This window comes from Mastigoproctus giganteus, chromosome 1 (assembly GCF_048544385.1).
Source record: "Mastigoproctus giganteus isolate SK-2022 chromosome 1, ASM4854438v1, whole genome shotgun sequence".
Classification (NCBI taxonomy): domain Eukaryota; kingdom Metazoa; phylum Arthropoda; class Arachnida; order Uropygi; family Thelyphonidae; genus Mastigoproctus; species Mastigoproctus giganteus.
Window position 1 is genome coordinate 63,338,666 of NC_143575.1, and position 26,738 is coordinate 63,365,403.

Consider the following 26,738-nt stretch of genomic DNA (forward strand, 5'->3'; position numbering starts at 1 on the left):
CTAACTCTGCCTCGATAGCATCAGCAAATATTCTTGCACCCTTTATAGAATTTAGAGCCAAAAATCCCCAGACTTCTGGAAGAGGTTGCTGTCATACAAGCGAGTCCATTAGAATTACTTCTATACACAGTAAACCAACCGAAGTTGTACAGTGACATAATTATATAACTCATATTGTGAATGTCTTCACAACGAATATTTAAATGATGCAAAGGCATCATTTAAATATTTAGAATAGTTAGAATTTAAATAGATAAAAATGACGCAAAGGCACTAACTTATATGATGATAATAAATTAAAAATAAACAAAAACCCACATCATCCCTGTCCATCCCCTCTAATAATCTGTCCAATTCCTCCTTAAATTTATTCAGACCACCCACTTCGACAACAGCAGATGAAAGTTTGTTCCAACAATCAAAGCAAATTTTCGCAAATATCCTTCAACTGTACTTCGTGAATTTAAAATTATGCCCTCCATTCGTGCTGTCTGAGCAAGAGGAAGGATTCCATCAACAATGAGCTTATTCAATACATTAAAAAACCTTAAATACCTCAGTCAGGTCTTCTTGCAAGTGCCTAGTTTCCAGATGCTTCAATTTGCATAACTGAAGCCTTTCTTGGTAGGAGTACTCTTTTGTTCGCATAATTAATCTTGTTGCCCTTCTCTGCACTCCTCCCAACAGATCCACATCCTTGCTAAAATTATGCTTCCAAACATGCTTGCAGTACTCAAGACAAACAACCGGTCTGCAAAATTCTTGTATATCATTGCATAAGCTGTCACACTGATTGCACAATTAACCCACAATTATTAGTTATGCACATAGTCTTTGAATTAAATAAATACAATCATATATTAAGCGCATACTTAGTCCAGTCATGGGAACCCTGATTACTCTGGCTTTTCCCCGTCATGAGAATAATACAGTTATGCATGTTACATCTGGTTTTATTTATTAATTTAATTTCTGTATTAAATACCCCCCCCCCCTGCAATCCTGTATATAATCAAGTATTTGAATTGTTGTAATCCAGTTACTCCTGTTTATTATGTTAATTTCGATGGAAGCCCCACTGACCAAATGCCATCAAGGACGAGTCACTCTTCCTTTGTCAATGTAATTTCTTTGATTAGTGATTAATATAATAAATATTTATTTAATTTGCAATATAATTTGAAATTTGGGTTCTTAGAATGATAACTGTACCTGAATTAGTACACATATTTGTGTTTATTTTTTATCACTGTTTTATGAAATATTAGCATTACTAATATTATGGTGTTCTAGAAAAGGCAGGACAGTAAAAATTACATTACCCTGACTTTTGTAGATGGATCAGGAAATGTCTCCATTTTTGTTCTTCTGGAGAAATCAAATTTTACCCCTGAATTGCAAATTTTTTCATGTTGAGAATTGGTTTTGTTACTATTTTCCCTCCCAAAAAATCTGGCAACCCTACTTAACTTTCTTCATTAACTTAAGGATGTAAATTAATAGATATTGATTTTTTGCCACTCATATACGAAAGGCTAATGATGATGTTTCGCTTCTGGTCACGAGAGGGCGCATAAAATGTGGATATCACGTTTTGCGTTTCCTGATACCGTTTCCACCTAAACAGTTACGGCATGTGCTGGTGTATTTATGAGTACGGCATGTCCGTGTGTTCTAGGAGGTGCTTTGAAAGCACCAGTTTCACCAATTTCCAGAAGTTAATTTATAGACCAAATCTAGTTTCGCTTTTTGTAAGGTAGTATATTGGTAAGTGTTCAATTTTATGATATTATTAGACTGTTTACATATTTTATATTACTTTATTAAATATTAACAATATTTCGGCATGAATGCTGTGTATGCGCGTGCGTACTTTTTGAATCCTAATAATATTCGCATCTCATACCGGAAACAGTTAAGCTAGGTAGGTTTGCATGGGTGTCACCGAGGAACCGTTTGCCTCCAGAGAGATGTGTTCATGCCTGATCTTTGGGATAAACATTACCGTAGCAACACGCTGAAGAGGAAGTTCAAATTTATCCAATGCATATTATGAACATTTTATTTATAAAATGAACTTAATTTATCATTCATTTTTATGAATAATTTTAATATGCTTACATATATGATACAGCAGCGAAATAATGTTAAATGATATCGCTAAAATAGGTACAGCAAAACTTAATGGTAATGACTCCTTTATTTTCTGGAGTTTTAAAATAATTTAGTTGGTAGTTTTTAACGGAACCTACCCATTATTATTATTATTAGCTATATGGTGCAAGGAAGCCTGAGGCTTGTACTGCACCAGCCAAAAAAAATAAAAAATTCCTGAGAGAGAGTCAAAAGTAGAAGGGAATCATCAAGAAAGAGAAGAATGATGATATCTAGCTCGGGACTATGCTCAAGTCTTATACGGGATAAATTTTTTGTAACGAGTGCTATCTCCTTTATTTCATAGAAAGATATAACTATAGTATTTTATAATGAATATCAAGTCTGGAAATGGGAGCTTCTCCTTCGGATATTTGATGACTCCCATTACCTTCAAGCAAGTTGTGGGAACCGGTCTGCACAAACAAAAACTCCTGTACACAACTGACCTTCACATAAATATTACAAATAATCAGTATCTTAACCTCGAAAGGTACCTTTTTGAATTGGATTACGAAGTTTAGCTGTTCTTTCCTTTTCAGGTTTGTGTATGTGAAAATTCGGAACTCTCAATTTCAGAAAACATACCAACAAACATTATATATATAAGAAGGATTAATTTGTGCTGCACCAAATTAATTACAGGAACTTAGCAAACTAGGTAAATGTGCTTTGGATATCGTTTTTACCCATTAAGGTTATAATATAATTACGATCCACTCTCACTAAGTGTTGTCACTTTTCTTTTCACTTTCTGGCCTTCCCTTTTTTTTTTTTTTTTTTACATAAATTAAAATTCTCCAAAAATACACTGTACGTGGACGTTTATACTGGAGTGCTTTGGGGCGCAGATTGACTGGGAAACGTACATTATGCATGCGAACCGGAAGCGAAATTGAGTCAGCAACATGCTGTAAGTATGCCCTTAAAAACGTTTTTTTTCTTTTTTTAATATTCTTTTTGTGTACCGAAGACATTACGGTTTGATTTTTTAAATGATTTACATATACGTAAATTATATCCTTATTTTGACTATACTGGTACTGTAATTTATACTTTGGTAAAATATAACAAACAAGTTAGGTAATACAGTACACGCATTGCGTTTATTCTGACTAGAGACAGAGCCATACAAAATGAGGGAGGGCATAACTGCGTGCGAAACATTCTATGCCTTGACAGAGAAGGGATCTCCAAACATTCATTATATTATTATAACAAAAGAGTATGAGAGGAACCCAAAATCAACTATGAACTACATTATAAATTTTCCATCTGCAAAGACATAGCATATGTCACTCTAAAAGATTGGTATGTGGCGAGTTGACGATATTAACCAGAATTTAATTTATTACATAGTTGGATTGAGACAATTAATTGCTTTCTTCTTTTTTTTTTTTTTTTTTCTCTCCTTTCAAGAGTTTCGGAATTCGGCCATGTGAATTTTATGGTGTAGTTGATCTCAATGAGCGTTTTAACCAGTTTGGTAGCATGCTGTACAAGCTTATCCAATTAAAATGCAGCCCAAGTTGCAATAAAGCAGCAAAATTTTATTAAACTGTTAGAATGTGTTGGGAGTAACCATCTTGTTCGTGTTCACTCTTTTTAATATATTTGATAAAAATTTACGAAGAATATGTTAATCAATGACTCGAATGATTCCATCAGTTCCGTGTATGTAGGTGTTTGCGCAAGCCTTATTCTTGAATACATCCTACAGAAAAAATTCCGGAGACGACAGATTAAACATACATTCTTCTCCGGATAACCCATCTTACGCATCGCACCAATAAATGCTATACTGATCCTGAAATATTGCTGTTGTGACCGTGAAACCCATCGGCCACCAGCCTAAAAATATCTCATTCCATATGGATCCAACGACATCATTTGCTCTGTTGAACATAATGTTATCGAATATGGAGTGAGATGTTTTATACTCGGGTTAGCTCTTTTACTAGAAATATACCTACGCTTATATTTCTATCTATATATCTTTTGAAAATTGAACTGGGTAAGTACACACCGTTGACCAGTAAGTTGCGCAATAAATCGGTAACTCTGTGTAATGCCTTAAATGACAAATGAGTTAAGTACGTGATGCCGTTTATTGATAGATTATACGGAAGGCCGGGCTGGCCTAAAATTTGTGAGACCCTATTCAAGATTTACTTGAGGGTCCTGGGGTCCTGTGCAAAAACATATACGGGGCGTTTTTGTAATAGTGATTTTTTCATTTTTATTTTTTTCAAAATTTTTCAGTAACTAAGAAATAATTAAATAATTTTGTATTATACTGAACAAAAATTTTAATTACGAATAATATTTAATACATTAATCAACAATATTGTTTAACATCTCCAGTCATTACTCGTTATTTCCTTACCTTCTGGACAGTGGCGGATTACCTATTAAGGCACGCGCCTAGGGGCCCCAGGCTTTGGGGGGGACCCAAGCCAAGACATTTTCCTATAGTGTTCTAAAATAGATTAATGTTTTCAGTAAACATCATAAAAATCTTGATTAATTTAAGCGAAAATCTTGATTAATTTAAACAAAAAATTCAAAAGTACAAAATTTCATTTATTTGCCACCTAACTTTTATTTATTTATTATTATTATTTTTGGGGGGTCCCCAAATATAATTTGCCTAGGGGCCTCAACTATCCTTAATCTGCCACTATCCATAAGTTAAAAACAATACAGATATTATTGAAAGAAAGTGAGTATAACATAAAAATTACATTTTTAAATAACGTCCTACGTTCGATATCAAACGAAACATACAACATTAAGAATGAAGTACGGTACTTCTAGTTTCCAAGTCGACTCGCGCAAGCGCTCTTGGAGTGACGATAATTTGGGTAAAATGGCGGTAGGCTCGTTGATAGAAATGCGGAAAAGACGCAGATGATATTATTTAGACCATTTGAGCGCGGGGTCCTGTTCTACAGAACCGGTAGAACATGCTTGTGGTTGGCCCTGACGGGATATTTAATTAAAAGCATCTCTCCTAAATGAATTAAACAAAACTTACTAGGAGAAGGCATTTAAGGGCTCGCCTAGGGCGCCGATAAACTTACTCAAACCCAACATTGATAATGCAATGGTCTTAATTCAACAAACAGAACTTACCTTTGCAACAAGTTGCCGTGGTATTGCACTTCTTTCAAACAGATGGTCTCATCAAAAGATTAATTGCCATTTGTTTAAAAGATGAGACTGCTATGACAGCCTGTTTGAGGACTAGTTGGTCTCTCATTAAACAGTAGGTGGTCTCTAGCAACAACACGCAGCCAGATCAGCTGAAGACATTGTTCGATATGGGCTGCCACCATTGAGGTACACGAAATCAGTTTTCCAAGTTGCAATATTGTTAAAATTATCTGTTAAATGTAGTGCAATATCAGACAACTCGGTACAAAAAGGCAAGTCTGTTCCGTTGTGAGAATTAAAATTATTTATTACATTGTCCATGCAGTTTAAATCCTGCTGGCCGCATAAACAGCGAAAGGACTAGATACTCATAAATACGTATGGATGTAAGTAACTTCAGTTGTTAGTGCTTAATGTTTACTGAAATATGCTTCTCCAAAACTTCTCAACCACTCTCTAAAATCCGGCACCTCTCAATCCACGCGAGTGCTAGATTTTAGACTTCAGTGTACTTTTTCACACGGTGTTATATTCAGTATAGCCTACAAGTTTTACTTATGCACTTATTTTACAGTAAGGTGTCGGCGAGGGAAAAAATGAAAAAAATATATACGATTCTGCATCCACAGCCACTTTTGTGGCTGTGGATGCAGAACCTTCTTTCTACTCTTTCAAGCAATTTGATATCTTTCCTCTGATTGGGCCTCCACCACCACCTGCATAGATCTAAGATGACTTCGCCAATGATCACCGGAATAATTATCTCTATTCTAATGGAAAAATTCTTGTTATATCAATTTACAGTATCCCATGGGCTGTCCTTGCAGCTTTTCTATACTGTAAGGGAACTTCATATCGGACAGTATTACAACTACAAGGTCCTTTTTAAGTTCAATTTGGGATTATGATTACCCAGATGCAGAACCCTACATTAGATCTAACATTTGAAATATATAAATCTTACCTATCCTCTATTTCTTAGTGGATTATAATGCGCTCTTATAGCACACAGCCAAAGCTCATTATTACGGCCAACTCTTGATATAGAGCATATTCATTTGTCATAAAATTAAAATATTATTACAATCAAATAAAACAACCTGGTTCTGCTTGAAAAAAATTCCAAAATAAGACCATAAAATACTCTACATCCCAACATTGTTTAATATGGTGTTTGATAACAGTACATTGAACGAAATTGTAATTTTTGTGAAGAAACATTACCTGTGTGGTGCGGATCTGTTCAAGCCCTAAATGTTCTGATTTCGGCCTGAAGTAACCGAATGGCCCAAAAAATCTGGAAGTACAGTTGTACACGCGTTTGACGTTGACCGTAGTTCAAATTCACTTGACTGCTAAATATGGTAAATGATTATTAAATTCTTGTTAAAGTGACTAGTTGTAAACTCTGAGTTCTAAACTATGTGTCGTGTCGGAGCATAAACAGTCATGTACACAGTATGTATATTAATCTATAACATATGCAATTGATCATACATTTTAATGGAAACCAGACCCTTTCTTGATTTGGTGGCTACTGGTACCAATACCCTGATTGGTGTACAGCTGATGCAATATATGCCTCACGCCAGCTCCCTTCAATAATGTAAATAATAATAATAAATTTTCTGTTTATACTCCAGGACGACCACACGGTCAGAGGAATTCACAAAAATCGAAAGAATACAAGAAATAGAATCGTATTTAGCAGTCACGGGCTTGAATCCCGGTAACTCAAAGTACGTGCACTTATGTACTCTCGCGCATGCTGCAGTATTTTCAACAAAAATGGTAATCACTAACAAGATTCTTGCTTCTATTGACAACACGCGAAATTAAAAAGGTGAACAGATAAGGAAACAAATATCTGGGCCAAGATGATGTGGCCAGTTATTGCCAGGGCAAGGTGAAGGTTAAAAAAGGAAGACGGATAATACAGTATACATATTCAAAGACATGTTCACAATATCGAACACTACTTGCGACCCGTAAAAAAACCCCAATGTGCTGTCTTTTTCATTTGCTTTTTTTTTTTTTTTAGGAGCATTAGCAACTAAGGCCATATTGCTCCGGGATATGCGGTGGTCATTCCCTGACATTTCCGCATTTGGTAGTGACGGGCCTGAACCCCGGTCTAATCAAGAAGCGTGTGCTACGCACTGCTGCTCCTTCCCACCTGGCTACGGAGGCGCCTCCTTTTTCATTTGCATAAAGCACTTACGATGAAGATGGGAGTTCCGCTTTACTATTAAATAACATTTGGGGTTTTTTTTTCCAGTGGCAAATTTAAAAAAGAAAAAAAATTACAACTGGAAATAGAGCAGGTGAAAGTAATTTGATATCTGCTTGTAATGGTTATTGATATCAATAACTATCTTCTGTAATATTAGTGCAAAGGTTACGAATGTATGACATGCTACTTCCTGAAAGGCTTGATGGTAAAACAATATATACACTGTATCAAATGTTTGGAAAGGTACTGTGGTTCGATTCCCATCTAAAACTGGAGTAATTCTCTCTAACAGCTTTTTAACTTGGAGTCGGAAGTAGTCGGTCTCCAAGAGAGGAAGGATTTTTACCCATTCGATAAACTCGGGTTTTCTCTTTCAGTTACCTGCAGCGCAACTGACAAGATCACTGATGGCTCATGACCTCACCTTAATATAGTTTTTTTGCTATCATTCTCAATCTTCTCCTCTTTTGCTTTAGGTAACTAATCTTACTTTTTTATATACATTTTTATTACTGCTCTGATTATACGTTGTGCAACATATATTTTGAGTTGAACATTGAACTGGATGAGTATTATCTTTCTAAAAGTAGCATCCGTTACGAAGGCCATCTGATTATGTATTATTCTTTAACCGGTATCGTAAAGAGCTCCACTTAAACGATACCTTAAGTATTTGAAGTTACTGGTTTTTGTAGGCTTCACGTTAAAGGTGCTAGAGTGCACCAAACGTAAGTTATTTATCTACAAATCCGAATTAACTTGAGTACATGGATCCTGATTATTTTTTATAAGAGGTATTTTTCATATTATAATAAGGAAGTAAATATAGAACTTAAATATGGTCCCTAGTCAGAACGAAATAAAATATTGAATTGTAAAATAAATAATGTAATACAGAATTTGACGAAAAGTAGTGTGCAATGCTCAACAAGTTAGTTAATGTACGCAGTGCGTTACATCCCTGGCGCGTTATATTTTTGACGTTAAAAACGTTTTTACTGGCGTTATTCAAAAAAAATTTGTAACGAAAAACCGTCATGCGAAAAGCGTTACGGAAGTGACGCCATCTTCAGCTTACTCCAGTATTGTAACTTGTATTGTTGCAATCATACTTGTATGATGGCAAAAATAATTTATCTTCTACTAGACCAAATTTAGCGAAATTTGGAACGGAGCTTCATCTTAGCTCTATACTAGAGGAAAAACTTTCAAACCTCTGAAAATTACAGTAGTTTTTCCAGGATAGTGAAAAATATGAACATGTGATCAAGGAAATTTTCTCGTGTAATAAACGGGATAATGCGGACATATAGCATATCGTGGGAAGCTAACGAATTTAAAAACAGAAATATTAAGGTTTTTTTTTAAGGTACAAAAAACTTTCGGAAACTGGGAAATGCGTTAATTCGAAAATGCATCTGGTTTCAAGTCATCTGGTGTTTTCAGATTCAATGTAATTTTTTTCTTTACAATTAAACTGTGAGGCTGGAAAAGAGTTCTGCACATTTATGAAAACATTCTTCAACTTGGACATGTCCTCAGATCTTTCGATAAATACTACACGTAATGGAACAACTATAGATGGTGTATTTAGTCGTAAACTAAAATCTCTTCAATGTAAAAATTATATAATCCTACTTTAGTAATCACAGACCAATACTTTCAGTAACCGACATGTAATTATTATTAACAGAATAAAAACATTGTTATATTATTATCCATGAATTTTAGTAATATTTGAAAATTAAAAGGTTTTTCAAGCCTTCCGATTACTCTTAAATGTAAAACACGTTAAATATGCTAACCGTAGGACACATTATGTACCTAGTACAGAATTTTTTTGTTTCTTAATTAATTTAATTTTTTTGTGATTAACAGAAGCAAAAATAAATAACTAATTATCTTGTTACCATTTAATGATTAATTGATTACCTAGTGATATACTATATAAAAATAACTGTTTTAACTTCATCTTAAGTACATACTTCACTATATGTTTTGTAATCCTTTGTAATCAGCAGCGCGTGATATGCAACACGTATTTCAGGATCTGATTTAATGAGTTAAAAATAATCATAGTATAAGGCAACGCTTTCTTATGCATTTATTTATTTCTTCCTCGATTTTAATAACAATTCAAATATAACACATATTTAACTTTTTTGCTGTGATTAACATAATAAACAAATAGTAATTCATGATTTATGCATTTAGTAAACTGATAACTTTTATGCGCGAAACGAGAACATTGTTTTTGCGCACCCACACCTCTAATTAGTGGTATACTAATTTTTATTAATTTATTTAACTAGGGGTATTCGCCCCCTGCTCGCTAACCCCTGCGGACGCTTTTCTACGTAAAATGTAGAGGTATGACGGAGTAAGTCAAATCTATTCTACATAAGACACCTGGCGCCTCCGTAGCCAGGTGGGAAGGAGCAGCAGTGCGTAGCACACGCTTCTTGATTAAACCGGGGTTCGAGCCCGTCACCACCAAATACGGAGGATGCGGAAAGGTCAGGGAATGACCACCGCATGACCCGGAGCAATATGGCCTTAGTTGCTAATGCTCCTTAAAAAACCAAACAAACAAACAAACATAAGACACCTGTCGAATATCTAATCAGGAAATGACCTATGTAATTATTTACCCGTGCATTTGTAGTGATGTAACTTCCCTGCCCACTTGTACCACGTGATCTGCATTCCTCTCCTCCCATTGGCTACCCCACCACGCAGCATTCTCAAGGTCGAATAAATATAACTATGTAATTATCTACTTGCGTTTTCATAGGTCACTTAGGAAAAGGCCTTTTGCTTCAGGTTCCATAATGCATAAGGAATATTGTTGCATCTGAAAGAGCAGGGCTAAACTATTTACAAACTACACAAATATTTGAAATATTTACAAAATACTAAACTATCTACAAACTACATCGGGAGGATGGGTCCCTTCTTATTAATATCCAAAAAAACTTTACAATGGAACATCAAATGATAACGAGCGTGGTCATGTATTAGACGGTGAAGCACGTGCACGAGGTTGGTGTACGTTATGGAGAAAGTTGTCTTGCAATGCGACGAACGTTGGCATGCGTCCCATGTATGTGCCCTACATTGTCAACAGCAAGTTTCTGTTCTGTCCAGTAACCCATTTGTGTTCCTTCCATTGAACCGTCACCAACCTCTTGCATGTACTTCACTGTCTAATGGCGCCTCCGTAGCCAGGTGGGAAGGAGCCGCAGTGCGTAGGATGCGGAAAGGTCACGGAATGACCACCGCATATCCCGGAGCAATATGGCCTTAGTTGCTAATGCTCCTAAAAACCAAAATAACAACATCACTGTCTAATACATGACCACGCCGGGGGATCGTTTCATGTTCCATTGTAACGTTTTTTGTATACAGTATTAATGTCAGTTGACGAAGGGACCCATCGTCTCGATATAGTAGAGTGACTGTAAATAGTTGAGTATTTTGTAAATATTTTAGTTTTTTGTAAATATTTGTATAGTTTTGTTATTATTTGTATAACAATAACATTATACTAACATTATAACGCACTGATCAAAATCTAATCAGGAAATGACCCAATCAGGAAATGACCCATGTAATTATTTACCTGCGCATAATTTCGCATAATGACGTAATTTCCCCGCTCTCTTCTCTCATTGGCTCCAATAAATATCACTAGGAAGAAAACTTTATGTGTAGAGGGACGACCAAATAATGATTTAATAAACCATTCATTAATAGTTTCACATTGTTTTAATTAATTAAAACAAGGAAGAAAGGCTTTTGCTGAATCAGACAAAAATTTTAATCATAATCTATTTCCCTCTTGCTGTAGGTGAATATCAGTTGAGGCAAATACATATCCACGTGGATACGTGTGTGTCTGGACTGATGCGATTCCAGAGGTTCTCCTCATATCCACTGGTGCTTCTGGGCTGCAAGCGAAAAACTGCAGATATGTGCATTGATAACATCGTGTTTGGCGTCATGCTATTCTGACTGGCCTCTCAGCAAATTGGGAGCAGGGATCACTAGGAAGGCTGCCACCTGATTCTCGTCCACACTACAAGGAAGCTAGCTGGCCGTCAACCATGGAACTCTTACTTGATCACCTCCGGCATCAACTTAGCAGAAGGCTTGCTCTTGAAATATCTAAGAAATGGATGGGGGAAGGGATACTTGAAGTAGGCAGAGAGGAATGGCAGGAAACAGAAGAGAGTAGGAGGGTTCTCCTGAAAAGAGACAAAGAGTGGTCGTCCTGCTCTGAGAAATGACTAGATGAATATCCTTTCCTTCCTGTAGGTACTGATCCAAGCTGGCTTTTGAATTTTTCCAAGTTGTCAGCCCCAACTACCCATAGAAGCAGTTTATTCCAATGATAAATAGCAAAACTTTATAAAATCCACTCAACACCTCCTACCATAGTTTGAATTTATGTTAGGTGTGCTAAGCGGCAAGGCAACTAAAGCTATGAGGCGACAGCATTATGTCTATGTCTGTAATTGTGTGTTCTTCTGTCGGTTTGCTATTTGGTTGGGGCAAAAAAAAAAAAAAAAAAAAAAGGTTTTCCAGTAGGAAAACCATGCAATCCGCTCCTAAGACTAACTGACTCAGCTATGTTGGGGAAAATGTCATAAAAATTCCTAGTGTTATCGACCGGATTCAATTTGATTGTTTTTCCATTCGGTGGGAAAATGTCGTAAAATGACTAGCAGCCCGGGATATCAAGTGAAGGAATAGTAAGATGTGGCGTTATAATGCGTCACATAATACTATCATGCGATGCATACAATACTCTGAAAAGGATAGAGAGTTTGGATTAGTGTGTTTGTGTAACGTTAGTTATGGGTGGTGTTGTTGTATTGTTCATCTGGCCTCTTATCCAGGGAGCTCAAGGAACACCACCAATTCACTGTTGTCCATCCAGTGACACGTGGTGCCGAGCCAGGAAGTAGGAAGAACAAGTTCTCTAGCGGGGTCACCATAACTTCTCAGGGAGGGCCCAAAAAAGTTAATAAATAAAAAAAATAATATATTTTTTTTTTTTATTGAAGAGAAGCACTAGGGGTATAGAAACAGAGCTGAATGGCAACAGGTGAAGTAGTAGTGGCATCTGATGCAAGAAAGCAAGTGTATGAGCTTATGCAGCATCAGCCAAAAAAAAAAAAAAAAAATCACACCATTCCCTCCAAATGCCTGTCCAGTTCCTCCTTAAATTTATTTAATCTATCAACTTCCACAACGACAGATGGAAGTTTGAATTTATGCCCCCTTAAGTTCGTAATCTGAACAAGTGGAAGGATCCCATCAGAATTCAGCGTGCTCAACCCATTCAAGGCCTTATACACCTCAATCAGATCACCGCGCAGGTGCTTAGTCTCCAGCCACTGCAATTTGCAGAACTTAAGCCTCTCTTGGTAAGAGGATCCCTTCATTCCCCTCACCAATCTTGTTGCCCTTCTCTGTACACGCTCAAGCAAATCTACATCCTTCCTAAAATGAGGCCTCCAGACCTGTACGCAGTACTCAAGGCATGGGCTGACCATTGCCTTATACAGAGGGACAATCACCTCCTCCCTGCTAGTAAAATTCCTATATATCATTGACAAAACCCCATGGCCTGTCTGCATTGCTCAGAAAACTTCATATCTGACTGCACAATTACTCCCAGGTCTTTTCCATTTTCTACCACCTTAAGTGTAGTACCACACAGTTGGTACGTTTCTCTGGGGTTACTTCTACCCATATGCAGTACTTTGCATTTGTTAAGGTTAAACTTCAGTTGCCACTTCTTAGCCCATCTGCCCAAATTATCCAGATCCTGTTGCAGTAGCACACTGCCATTACTGTCATTAACAACCCTGTGCCAACCTTTGTATCATCTGCAAACTTCGACACTAAGCCTGATATACCTTCATCAATATCATTGATAAATATACAAAACAACAGAGGACCCAACACCGAACCCTGTGGGACTCCACTAATAACATTAGTCCACGAAGGGCAGGACCCATTAATTACCACCCTCTGTCTTCTCCCACTCAACCATCCTTTTATCCATTGTAGCAACTTACCCTTAATACCATTCTGCTCCAATTTGTACAATAGTCTTCCATGCGCAACAGTGTCAAAAGCTTTTCTGAAATCCAAATATATGATATCAAAATTATTTTTTGCATCCAATTCCTTTGTAACCACATCATAATATCTTATCAAATTTGTCAGACAAGACTTTCCCTTAACAAACTCATGCTGTGTCTGAATTATTGCTGCAGTCTTGTCTAGATGATCCTGCAATGCATCTTTAACCAGTGACTCCATTATTTTACCCGGAACAGACGTTTAACTGGTCTGTAATTACTCGTGTCACCCTTCGATCCCCCTTTGTGAATTGGAGATACATTTGCACATCTCCAGTCCGTGGGGACCTCCCCTGAGTCCAAGGATGCTCTCATAATTATGGCTAAGGGATTGCTTAGTTGCTTTGCCGCCTCCTTTAATGTAACTGGATAGATACCATCCACCCCAGGTGCCTTTCTTATGTTTAACTTCAACAATTTCTCCTCCACTTTGCTTTCAGTTATTACAAAATCATTAAGTATCCTGCTACAATTTAATAACCTTCTGCCATTTTCAAACCTTAATAATTCCTCATGTGTGAATGTAGATGCAAAATACTCATTCAGTTTGTTTGCTATCTGAGCAGGATCATCAATAGTCGAACCATCGATGTCAAGTGGACCAATCAGATTCATCCCCTTCCTTTTAGAGTTTATATAAGTAAAGAAATCCTTGCTGTTTTTCTTAGCATCTTTTGCCAAGGATTTCTCGTAATCTGCCTTCGCCTGCCTAACCTCCTTAGTGACCTGATTACAGACTAGCTTATATCTGCCATAGGCTTCTGAGTCGCTTGATAATTTATATGCATCCCATGCATTTTTCTTCTCTGTCACGAGTCTGATTAATTCATTTGATAACCATTTAGGCCTAAACCTTGAACAATATTTCTTAATAGGTATGAAACTTTTAGTAGCATCCACGATTAATTCCTTGAATGCTTCCCACTTAGAATTTACTGTTGGTAACATCGTCAGTTGAGACCACTGTACTCACCTTTACGGAAGCAAAAACCCTTTCCTTTATCCCTGATGGTAATTATATTTTTAAGTAAATCCCACATCAGTACACTGTGATCATTGCCACCTAGTGGTTCCTTTATCTGCAAATTCTTACTTCACGAATGATCACTGCTGATAACCAGATCAAGAGTATTACCCTCTCTGGTTGCCTCTCGAACATGCTGCTGCAGAAAATAATCATCCAATAAATCCACAAAAGTCTTACTAGTGTGTGAGTGACTAATCCACAAGTTCCAGTCAATATCTGGGAAGTTAAAATCCCCCATTATAAGACATTCTGATTTACTAGCCCACTATTTCTCTGTACAATTGTTCATTGTACTCATTCGAGTCATTAGGCCTATAACACACTCCTACTCTCATTTTTGCTTTCACAGTGCTTATGTAACAATAAACTGACTCAACAGTGCACTGTTCATCTATATCAACTGGATGCACTTCTTTTGATTTTATGTTTTTCTAGTTAACAGCAAATAACACCTCCTCCCTTCTTATCCTGTCTATCCTTTCTGTACACATTTTACTCCCCAAATTCCAGTTCTGCATTCCTTATATCGGTGTGACACCACGTCTCTGCTATCCCAACAATATCCGCCTTTGATGTCTTGACCAACACTTCAAATTCATAAAATTTATTTACTATACTGCTAGCATTGGTATACATGTACCTATCTTTATTATTAGTTACCCTAACACATTCCATATACCCACCTGTTTCACGATAAAGTATAAAGTGGTGGATGCAAGTTGTAGTCATCCACCACAGGTAAGAAGGATAACTTGCGGGAACGGAGAGCCCATCCCTCCCTCAGTAAGAAGAAAGACAAGGTCGTAGGTTCAGAGTACCCCATGTTTTTAATGAAGTAAAGTATGGGGAAAATAGTAGTTGTTGTGTGGGAGGATGTGGACATGTGTATATGTAAAGGGCGGCTCCTAGAAGTCAGTTCAACTCCTCTTATCTCTGTGAAGAACAGTATCACTACAAATGGGCCATATATGTGAATGACGTCGGTTTGTGTGTATTTTGTGTGGGAGGATGTGATTATATTCACTGTACTACTACCACAAGAGCTTTGAATTTATGCCTTCATGGTTTCCTCTCGCAGTAGCATAGTATTTAAAATCGCCGTCCACCCACACCGGATAAAAAACGAAAGGCTGAGTTCGAATTCCATCAATAACACTAGGAACTTTTATGGCCTATTTTCGCAACATGCTTTCTGATCGTGGGAACTTGTGTGTTGGCTGTTTGCTATCGGAACGGCATGTCTTCTCGGTTGTTCATGGCCCACTGTGATTAAGGTGAACAAAGAATGGTGTCGAACGGGTCAAACTCCCGCCGACAGAACTAGAAAGGATTATGCAAGGTAGATCTTCGTGGTGAGCAAAGGGCGCAGCGCATTGTACTGGCTCAATGGCTGGTCACTGTGTGACAGTGGACATCGCAATATAATATCCCAAATGCAGTATCCCAAATGACAATACACTGCACACTCAAACGTATGGTGTTCCACAGTAGACGACCCAAGAGACACTATTCCCTCACCGCTGATCATTGTCGACGGAGAATGCTATGGTGTCAACAGCACGCTACTTGGGCACACTGGAGCACTGGAACGAGTGTGCTGGTCGGATGAAACCAAATAGCTGGTGAAACACGTCGACGGACGCCTTCATGTGTGGCGCAAGCAACACAAGTCATGGACCCATCGCTTATGCTGCTCACAGCTAGCAACAACTAGGACCCTGGTGCGGGTGGGCCGTCTTACTGGTGAGGTCTATCCAGCCCTTGGCACCCACCCGTCTTGCAATACCACTGGTGGGTGTGGGATTTTAGTGCTGAATAGCACAGACTGATTTGGTAGATCGAGGCTGAGTTCCCCGTGCCAGGGATGGGCACCAGGGTATTTACCCATGTGGTGGCTGCTACTTGGTGGCAAAGTAGCCTGATATTACATTACACTAACACTACCTACACATACACTTCCAGGCTAACAGTTTAAGATTATTTTTTGCCCACAGAATACAGAGGTGGTAAGTCTAGGGACAAGAATACACATAAGTATCGGCAGCCCTTAGGAAACCATTTTCACCCTGGCATATTGCTATTGTTATTGTAATAGGGTTTTAGGAGCATCGGCAACTAAGGCCATATTGCTCCGTATATACTGTCTGTGAATTGCGTGTTCTGTGGTCGTTTTACTGGTTTTTTTTTTTTTTTTTTTTTTTTTTTTTTGGACAAAAAACCATGCTACCCTCGCCTGAGACGGACTAACCCACGTTTTGAAAAAGCCCTATAAAAATTCCTCACGTTATCGACGGGAGTCGAACTCAAGTCTTTTCCACCCGGTGTGGGGAGAACGGCGATTCTACCGACTGTGCTACTCACGAGGGCTGGCATGTTGCATTTTTTCCCGGACAGAAATGGAATCTTCCAAGACGATAATGCCCGTGTCATTGGGCCAGCACTCTGCACGAGTGGTCAGAAGACCTCAATCCAATTGAACATCCTGTGGGATGTTTAGGAACGGGAAGTGAGGCGTATGGACATACAAAGGGTACTAGGAAAGTTTTGCAATACAGCTTTGTTTATTTAATTTTTTCAAAGTAATTTCCTCTACATTCAATACACCTCTCCATCCTCCGAAACCAATCTTTAAACCAGTTCTGCCAAGTTTCACTAGGGAGTAAAGCACACTCGTTGTCCCAAGCCCGTAGAAGGTCCTCATCACTGGAAAACCGCCTCCCTTTTAGCTTCATTTTCACGTGCGGGAACAGTGCAAAGTCGCAGGGAGCAAGGTCTGGGCTGTAGGGAGGGTGCTCGAGAAGTTTCAGTCCTGTCGTGGTCAAATATTCAGTGCAGGCTTTGGCGCGGTGAGCTGCAGCATTATCATGATGGAGGTACCAGGTGTCCATTCTTGACTTTGGCCGCAGGTTCTTCATAGATCCAATGACTTTAGGCAGACATTGTTCAGTATACCACTTAGCTGTGACTGTCTTCTGCGTGTCCAAAACGACACGTTCCACAATTCCACTCGATTTGAAAAATACAGCTATCATTTTCTTCTTTACAGATCGGGATTTTCTGACAATTACGGGTGTGTCGTCATCATCAAAGACCCAAACTTTGTTTAGAGCCTTGGTCGGCAGATCGTAATAGTACAGCCAAGTCTCGTCACCTGTCACGATGTTGTTCACATACCGAGATTGTCCCTTATCAAACTTTTTTAACATCTCCTGGCACCAAGTCACACGTCGTGTCATCTGCTCTTCAGTCAGTTGATGCGGCACCCAGAGAGAACAAAGTTTCTTCACGTGCAAATGATCTTGCAGAATCGAACGAATTGCTGGTGCATTTAGGCCCGAAGTATCCTCTATCTGTTGGTAGGTCACTCGCCTGTTTTCGTCAAGCATTTTCCTCACAGCAGTAACGTTTTCCTCCGTAACTGATGTTCGTGGCCTTCCCGGCCTCTCAGAATCCTCCAGAGTGAAATTTCCCCTTTGGAATTCTCTATACCACCTGAATATCGTTGTACGATGTGGACAATCATCATCTAGTGCAAGAGTCATTTCTTCTAAGCACTGGTCTATGGTTAAACCACGCACGAAATTATGCCGCAAAACTGTCCTTATCTCATTTCGTGACTACGATGCCATCGCAAGCACTTTACACTCTCACTACTAATGAATAACTGAGCCCATCGACTTGGCGCGGCGGCTACTAGGCACGTATGAACATGTCTCAATATGCAGCAACAAGCAGCTTCCTGTGATTCATTGTTGCGTCATATTGCAAAACTTTCCTAGTACCCTTTGTACAACCGTCATCTATTACGACTGTATAGAAAGTCTTGCAGGCAGCATAGCCGCAGATCGCAACGGATGTTTTCAGACATCGAGTGGAATCAATGGCTAAACGAATACCGGCTGTTATCTGTGCGAACGGAGGCCCAACACGGTATTAGGTTGGTGCTTATAATTCAGTGACACTGAGTGTATAGTGATATTATAGTCCCTTACCTCCCTACAAGCAACTGTTCCATAAATCACTGAGGGGACACCATGAGCCCTCCTTGACATCTGTTTGCACTAATAATAATGCTATAATAATACTCGAATCACAGACAGGTAATGATTAGGTCTAGTAAATTCTTGTTCCCAGTTCTTTTCCTAACATGCTGATAAATCATCTACATTGCTCGACAAAATTAACAGAACACGTAGGAAACGTGGTGTAAATCTTGCAGCTTGCGATAAAGCGGGACAAAATTTGGTATGGTGGTGTACCATAGAATAACGATGAAATGAGGAGACAGCGAGAAACTTCGGGAGGGTATAAAGTTGGTTGGTTTGGATATTTTACTTGAGCATCAGTTTCTATGACTATAGTGCGCCACACTTATGATTTATGCACTGATGAAGGTATAAGGGATATTTATAGTGGTTGTATAAGAATTACCAAAATTTCACACTACAGAAATCGATACAAGATACTCGAAAATATGGTCACATGATATCAGTACGGCGTATGATCCCCTCCAACCGCTAAACAGGCCTTACAGCAGTGCACCATGCTCGATATAAGGGTGTCTATAACAGTCTGTGGCAACAAATCCCATTCTTCTCCCAGTGCAGACCTTAACTCACCAAGTAACCGAGAAGTTGGTTGTCGGCGTGCGACACTCAAAGGCATCCCACACATGTTCGATCAGATTTATGTCTGCTGATCGTGCTGGCTACGGCAGTCGTTGGATATCTTCAGTTTCAAGATATTCCTCCACCACATTAGTTCTGTGCTATAAAAATTCCTCACGTTATCGACGTGAGGAATTTTTATAGCACAGAACTAATGTGGTGGAGATTTTCGTTTCTTGCACAACAACTAAACCGTTGTTGTGCAAGAAACGAAAATCTGGGCCAACTGCACCCCTAAAAAGTCGCACATAGGGTTCGAGCATCTGTTCTGGCTCGGTTCTGCGAAGTTACGGTACCCCCTATCAAAAATATGAAGATTGGTTCGGCCGTTGATCATTATTCCGCCCCCACGAGAACACAGTCTCCACCATAAGTGTCCCTTTCTATGATGTTGGAGGGATGGTACCGCATTCTCATTGTCTACAGATGAAATATCTAGAATCTGTTTGTAGGCTAAAACGGGACTCATCAGAGAAGGACTGTACCCTGCTTGTCCAAGTCGCATATTCATGGCACCAGTTTCGACAAGTTCTACAGCGGACGAACCACTGGCTTCCTTGAATAGAATCGACTTGAATCGAGCCTTCTTAACGCAATCCGGTTGGAAATATTTTCACCTGTGGCTGCAGAAACCTTAAAAAAGCAGTTGATGACAGCACATCGTAGGTTTCCGTGTTGTTGTTAGAGACAGCGCTCTGTTCTGGTTTATGTAGCCCTCGGGCGACCATGGCCAGCTTTTCTTGTAACGGTTCCTGTCTCCTGAAACTGCTTCCGCAGTACCGAGACGACACTACCTGACATATTAAGCAAACGTGTCACCTACGCCTACCCATCTTCAAGTTGCCCAACGGCCCGTCATCTCAAAGAATCATCTAAACCAGTGCTACACAAAGTGTGGTCCGCGGATCAGTGCCGGTCCGTAAACTGTTTGTTACAGATCCCCAACGAATTGAAAATTGTTCGCGGACGTTACCAGTCCCCGACCGATCTGAAATAAAAGAAACTGGTACTTAGCCACAGATAGTTTGAGAAGAACTGATCTAAACGATGATGACTTGCCGTCCTGAGTACTGTACACGTGGCTTTCCTACTGAGCAAGTCAAAAAACGGGAATGAAGTGATGTGGTCTCAACCAATGTTTTTATAGACATGAATAATTTACATAATGGGTGGCTTTGTAAGGTGGTTGATTCCTATAGGATACTCGGAATTTGAATGCCAGGATGCATATTATTAAATCTGATTCCTATATCAAATACTCAGCGATACTGTCCCCAGTAAAATATTCATGAAAAACATTTTGTTCTGTTAATTTTGTCCAGAAATGTAGTTAATTTTAAAATTGTCTCTAATGGTGACATCCCTCCCAGTTGTGCCAGTCAATAAAGGAGCAGATTGAAGTCTCCCATAACGAGGCACTCGAACTTGCCAACCATCCATCATAATTAAATTTTTGAATAAAATCAGTTATTAAATTATTATAGAAAAGCCTGAAGTTCTTACAGTATTTGACTACAATAGTTGGATTTTATAATATTATCTGACTTTGATATCATTTATTAGTGATTTAATGTAAATCAGATAATAGCAAATGTAGCGATTTTTTTAAAATGAATGCTAGATTCAGTAATTCTGAGACTTTGCTATAACTCCATTAGATGATCCATGGTGAATTGGTGCCGAAGGCCAGAGTCTCATTCGCCATACACAATACGAAAACCTAAAATTGAGAATACAGGCAACCCCCGTATAACACGGCACTTCTACAACACGACTAATAAATTGCGGCAATAATCACAACACGGTATTTATATAAAAGGTTAGAGAATTTCAGCAAACATAACACGGTATTTTTGAGCTTTTTGTGCGGAGAAAACCCTGCTACTATTTATGTTGGAGGAATTTTTCAAAATTTCCATTCTGTTTTTGTGAATTTCCGCCGTTAACTCACTAGTCGTTATGCGAAAAAAATTATTGGAAAATCCCCATATTTTATTTTGTGAGCGTGTTACCACCATACTCACCAGATGTGAGAGTACGGTGGTAACACGGCATACTCACCAGATGTGAGCCCCAGTAACTCAAGAATTTTTTTTTTTTTTGGCTAGGGCAGCGAAAGTCTCAGGCTTCCTTGCACCATATAGCTAATAATAATAATATGCTTATTGAACTTGTGCTTGTTTTAGACCATAAAAAATTGTGACTTCGAAGCGTGCAATTCGTGACTTTAAAGGTTTTGTAAAGTTATTTTGGTTTTTATGAATCGTATTGGAATAATTTCTTTGTTGAGAATTAAATTCCAGCCCTAAATTATGCTTAACGAACTTAATATAAGCATAATTTGGCTAACTGCGGATTTATTTAAAGAATGGTTTCTAAATTTTTTTGTGCCAGTGGAAAACTATTTAAAACGGAAAAATCTAGATTTCTAAGTTTTATTACTACTGGATAACGGCGCCAGGCCACCAAAAAATTTAAATCATCCAAAATGCTGAAGTAATATTCCTACCACCTAATACAACTTCTTTAATTCAGCCATTATATCGAGGTATTAAATCTACCTTTAAAACTTATTACATCAGAAAATCGTTACAATGGATTTTGGAAAAATTTGATTCCGAATCTATTGAAGTGATGGAGGCATGGAAACATTTTTCAATTGTATACTATATCGGAATCATAGCTTTATCGCTCAAAGAAGTAAAACCGTCAACATGTGCGTGTTGGAAAAATATATGGCCAGAGTCAGTTCACTCGGGAAATATGGTCGAACCGCCAGAAAACGGAACCAGTGCGATAGCAGAACTTGCTAAGTCAGTTAAAACGATGCCGCTTTGCTAACTAGCAAAGCGGCATCGTTTTAAGTTGCTAATATTCTGTTCATTTAGATTTGGCTATGTATTATTGATGCTTTCGCACTATACTTATACATAGTCTAGACTTTTCCATAGCTTGAGGCTTATGCCCTAAAGGCTTTATAGTCTAAATACATCATACACCATCAGGCATCTCTCATATTGTGGAGTTATACTTTATAACTTTTTTGCCTTCATTGCATCACTCGGGTACCTACACACCCACCGAAGAAGGGCCAAATAGCCCTGAAACGGCACCAGGGGGAGCCTGATGATGTCCAGAGTTTCCAAGAATAGGTAACAACAGCCTTCTCCACTGGGGAAGCATTGCCTATGCAAGTAGTTTGAGTTTTTGAGTGGTGTTAGTTGGAGTTCTGTCCCTCCCTTTCATTCTTCTACACCGTTTCTTTTCCTCTTCCACTCCTACTTTCCCTCTACCTTTTTTGCTTTTCTAAGTCTAATAGGGACAACTGGATAGTCGAGTTATTATCCCACACAAATACAAAATAGCCCTGAAACGGTGCCGTTTGGGTGGTGGTATCCATCTGAGAATAAGTAACATTAGTCTTCTCCTCAGGTGAAGCGTTACTTATTCGAAGTAGTGCAATATCATGGCAACTCGTTGTGAAGGTATTCACAATATGAGATAACTTAAAACGATGCCACTTTGCTAATATTCTGTTAATTCAGATTTGGCTATGTATTATTGATACTTTGGCACTATACTTATACATAGTCTAGACTTTTCCATTGCTTGAGGCTTATGCCCTAAACGCTTTATATTATTTAGCTTACTTAATATTAATAACTGGGCAGTACCTATACGTTAATTTAATACCCTTTGATTTAAAATGAATACTACGAAAAAGAGTAAAACGTATCATTTTCATCAAGAGTGGGAACTAGAATACTTTGTAATGATAAAAGAAAAATGTTGTTGTTCGATTTGCAATGCTTCCGTGGCTATATCCGAAAGAGGAAATTTAGAACGGCAGTTCATCGCAACTCCATGGTAAATACCAATCGGATTTTCCGCCTAATAGTGACCTTAAAACTTAAATCCAGATTATTCGCACAACAAAATTTCTTCATGACACCTAATTTACAATCTAAAGCAGTAACTGTAGCATCATTTAAAGTGACTCATCTTCTTGCAAAAAAATGCAAACCATTTTCTGATGGTCACTTCATCAGACGCATTTTTAGAAATAACAGATTATCTTTTTGAAAATTTTACGAACAAAAATGAAATTAAAAGTGCTCTTCAAAATCTACAATTATCTCGAAATATTGTGATGCGACACTTCCAAAAAATTAGTAAAAATGTGAGTGAACAAATTGCATGCTCATATTACTAATTGTGTTTCCTTTTCTTGACAACTGGATGAATCTACAGAAGTCAGTGATATAGCTCAATTTCTCGTTTTTATTCTTATGGTTTTCGACGATTCTGCCACTAGAGAAGAACTGTGGGTACAGTTTCGTTAAAAGAAAGAACTAGAAGTCTTGATATATTTAACGCATTCAAAAATTTTAATGAAAAAATTAAATTACCATGCTTAAGCTCTTATCAATAACAACAGATGGAGCTAAAGCAATGATGGGGCATCTCAACGGAGTCATTGCATTGTGCCAAAAGGATGATGAATTCCCAGATTATTTTAGTTACCACTGTATCATCCACCAACGAGTGTTAGCCAGCAAAAGATTAAATACTAAAAGTATTATGGACATAGCTTTCAAGTTCGTCAATTCCATCAGAGGACAATCTCTTCAAAAGAGACTTTTCAAAATGCACCTCACTGAAAATGAACCAGATCTGATATTACACATAGATGTGAAGTGGCTGAGTCGGAGTAAGTTTCTTCAGATTTCTAAATTTGCTGATTGAAATTAAAATTTTGTTGATCAAAGGGGAGGAGATGATAATTAGCAGCTACAAGATACGGAGTGGTTATGTGATCTAGGTTTTTTTGTCAGATTTTACCAGTAAATTAAGTGATCTGAATTTGGAATTACAAGGAAAAAATAAAAATGTGGGTGACATGATTAGTAGTATTTCTGCATATAAATATCAATTTCTGGCAATGACTAAGAATCTCAAAGGAAAAAAATTCGATCATTTTGCAAATATGCAAGATCATTTGCAAAAATATCCTGTTTTTGGATTTAATAGTGAAAAATATGTTTCTGAAATTGAGAAAGTTGTGGATGACTTTGAAACCAGATTCAGTGATTTTAAAACAATTGAAGATATTGCTTAATATATTTCTTATCCATTTAATGTAAATTGCAGAAAAAAGTCGCAGTTTTTCACATGGAGAAAATATTACTTGAAAATGAAATTATTACATTTCGAAACGATATCTTTCTAAAAGCCAGATCATCAGAAAAAGACTTTTAGAAATATGTTTGCCGAGAAAAGTACCCAAATGTAAAAAAATGCACTGAACTTTTAAATTCCTGTTTTTGTTGCACACATCTATGTGAATCGACCTTTTCGTATTTGAAACAAACAAAGACGAAGAATCGCTGTACTGTTACTGACTTGCATACAGAAGATTCTTTACGGTTGGCCTTATCACAGTATATCCCCGATTTTGAAAGCTTGGCAGATGACATTAAGACACAAACTTCACATAAATTAAAAATTTAAATACGTGCGAATTTAAAATAAGAATTCTGAATTGTATTTAATTTTAAAATTTATAAATACCGTTTTTCAATATGTGTTGATTAACTTTTTTAACCACGTGCAATGAAATTCTTAAGATGGTAGATCGCGGCACCTTTTTTTTTTTAAAAAGTAGATCGCATCACAAATTAAGTTGGCCACCCCTGATGTAGAAGAAAGTTCAAAAGGTGAAGATATTCTGCAACAGAGAAAACGTTCTCGTTTGATTGTGCTTAGCAGCAATGAAGAGGAAGAAAATTAAATGAACGTACATTATCTGACATATTATGTATCACAGTTGTAAGACGTTTGTTCAGTTATTACTATTTTTAATAAAAATTAAGTTTCCGATAGTTATAAAAAAATATATTTTTGTTAGCTTTTTGGGACGTAACCCCCGCTATTTGTATTGGTTCTTAGTCCTGTATAATACGGTTTCGCACAACACCAGATTTTATAGGAACCTAACTACCGTGTTATACAAGGGTTACTTGTACAGCTATTCTTAATATGGAGAAACATCGTATTTTATTTTATGAAATAAAATATTTTATTCATGGAATAAGCAAATTCCGTAATACTATAGTACGTTACTCACTAACTTTTTTTTTTTCGTTCAGGTCAACGCTCATAAGAATGTCTATTTCTGTTGATCATTATCGTGACTTTTTCCGAAAGTTCTTCCGATAGACTTCGCAGTCGATTTTTGATGGAACTCAAAGTAGAAAGACTTCTCTCGCTAATCACCTGCGTAAAAGATAGAGCCAGCATGAAGTTGTAGGCTGGATTAATAATGCTATAGGCATCACGGGCAAATATTATCACAAAAGTTTGGGAGTATTGAATACCGCAGTTTTTAGACTCCAGCTCTGCTTTACCAATTGTATATCATAATGTTATTTTATCTTTTTGTCTGACAGAACTACTTCCTCCTCTTCTAACAGTACAGTGGAACTTTGAGGGGAATGGATCCAAAACTGCCTTGAATAACAAAAACCCAAATTTTTCGCTCTTTAAGGCGGTCATTGTCGATTACAATTCAAGTAGATTCGTAATTAATCATGGCATCCGAATATCAGGACCAATGAGAATTAGTGAACAGTATTTGCATATGTTGAATAAACTTTTCACAAAAAATATATTTAATCTTTTTTTTTTTTTTTTTTTTGGCAAAGATTACAGTTCCGGATTTATTAATATTTTCCAATTTTAGTACCTGGTTGAGATTGATAAGGTTTATCAAGCCCACGCACTGCCGCGTAAACAATCTTGAAAGTGCTATTGCTTGCCATGATATCACCAACACTTTAGATCGGGGGTTTCTTAACCTTTTTGTAGTCACTTCTCTTACAATTTTGCTGTCTCCTTAACTGCCTTATTCAAATTTCAAACTACTAACTGATTATGAGTGACCTCCACTGGACAAAATCACAACGACTTTAACAGTCTTGTGCTTCTAATCGATTGGAACTATACAACTGTTAAGCCAGATGTTTGATTTTATAAAGAAACTGGTGAGGCCTACCTTTAAGGCTTTATGTAATGTACAATGCTTCTGGGAATACCAGTAACAGGAGATATATAGCGAGCATATATCGTCTCAAAAAATTTTAATCGAGTTTGTTGTTGTTGGACCTCATCAATTCTTTGAATCATACAATATTTAATACGATTCTTCTCAAACAAGAAGGCCTTAAGACATTTTTCTGTCTTTCATATGCTCTAAGACGGTGGCTGCCAAAAAATTTGGCAGCCACCGTCTTAGGGCATATGAAAGACAGAAATGACAGCCACCGTCTTAGAGCCCCCTTGGTTTC

General features: G+C 37.7%; 1 protein-coding gene across 5 annotated transcripts in view; it reads left to right on the forward strand.

Moving 5' to 3' along the window:
* The window catches only part of LOC150090857 (membrane progestin receptor gamma-like), a 269,443-nt gene that overhangs the window by 216,452 nt on the left and 26,253 nt on the right, over positions 1-26,738 (forward strand). For 2 of the 5 annotated variants that reach the window (XM_090373154.1, XM_090373162.1), the window contains exon 1: positions 1,632-1,767. The exons of 2 other annotated variants lie outside the window; for them this stretch is intronic. The gene's annotated coding sequence lies outside the window, so the exon portion shown is untranslated. Of the gene's footprint in view, positions 1-1,631; positions 1,768-18,564; positions 18,663-26,738 lie in introns of those variants that run through there. One more of the 5 variants, XM_090373187.1, reaches the window with a different exon arrangement.